At 41.8% G+C, this 1,226-nt stretch overlaps 1 pseudogene; it reads left to right on the top strand.

The window, feature by feature from the left end:
- The first annotated feature begins 177 nt into the window (after window positions 1-177).
- LOC106535817 (beta-1,4-galactosyltransferase 1 pseudogene) lies at window positions 178-1,024 on the top strand (annotated as a pseudogene).
- Window positions 1,025-1,226: the final 202 nt, after the last annotated feature.

The following is a 1,226-nucleotide window of genomic DNA, read 5'->3' as shown; positions in this document are numbered from 1 at the left end:
TATATATACACCCCCTAACCCTAACCTTTCCAACCTAAAGAACTCCAAACACAGCCTAGAGGCACCCCTTGCTTAACCTGATGAAATTTCTGTTTGATTAAGATAATCCTTGACAACCTAAAGAACTCAGTACTGAACAAACAGCCTAGAAGCACCCCAAGCTAACTTCAAGAAATTTCCATTTGGTTCAGATGATCGGTTAGGGTTAGTTTAGTCCATGAAGGTTGTACTTTCCTCCTGACCCTGAATATTAAAGTCAGCTGTATGTCTTTGCTTCAGGTGGCGATCATCATCCCCTTCAGAAACCGATACCAGCACCTGAACCACTGGCTTTATTACCTCCATCCTATCTTGATGCGACAGCAGGTCGACTATGGCGTCTACGTCATCAACCAGGATGGTGACGGCGTGTACAACAAGGCCAAACTGATGAACGCAGGATACAGTGAAGCTCTGAAAGAATATGATTATGACTGCTTTGTCTTCTCTGACGTAGACCTGGTGCCCTTAGATGATAGGAACCTGTACCGGTGCTTCAACACCCCGAGACATTTATCTGTGGCTATAGACAAGTTTAACTTCAGATTACCCTACAATCAAATCTTTGGAGGGGTCACCTCACTATCCAAGGAGCAGTTCATGAAAGTCAATGGCTTCTCAAACACTTTTTGGGGCTGGGGGGGCGAGGACGACGACTTGTACAATCGGGTCATGTTCCGAATTTGGTCTATATCTCGACCGGACGGCATAGTTGGACGGTACAAGATGATCAAACATAGAGTGGATGTTCACAACAAGCCTAACCCGAAGAATGCTGCCAAACTGAAAAAAAGTTGGAAGAATCTGGATCATGATGGACTCAATACTCTGAATTACACTGTCCAAGAGATCAGGAAGGACCAACTCTTCACCTTCATCACTGTGGATGTTCTGGTTCCACAGAACTGAAACAGACCTGATGATTATCTGTTTTAGCCTCACAGCTTCAAAAGTTGGTGTGACTTTAACTTAGAACTTTTTCTTGTTCCTGAAATGAATCCTGTATCCTGGTTTATCACAAGTATGTTATTTCACTTTTATCTGAATGAGGCTAAATAAAAGGGGATAAATAACAGCAGAATCTTGAAAACTGTTAGTTTTATACTTTGAACATGTGTGTTTTAAAATATAATTAGGTGTTGACACCCATGATGGAATTAAAGATTTTTATTAAAGGGGGCCTATTA

This window comes from Austrofundulus limnaeus, unplaced genomic scaffold (assembly GCF_001266775.1).
Source record: "Austrofundulus limnaeus strain Quisiro unplaced genomic scaffold, Austrofundulus_limnaeus-1.0 Scaffold1576, whole genome shotgun sequence".
In the NCBI taxonomy this organism is placed as follows: Eukaryota; Metazoa; Chordata; class Actinopteri; order Cyprinodontiformes; family Rivulidae; genus Austrofundulus; species Austrofundulus limnaeus.
The sequence above is the reverse complement of the archived record's forward strand: the minus strand, read 5'-3'. Positions and strand labels throughout refer to the sequence as shown.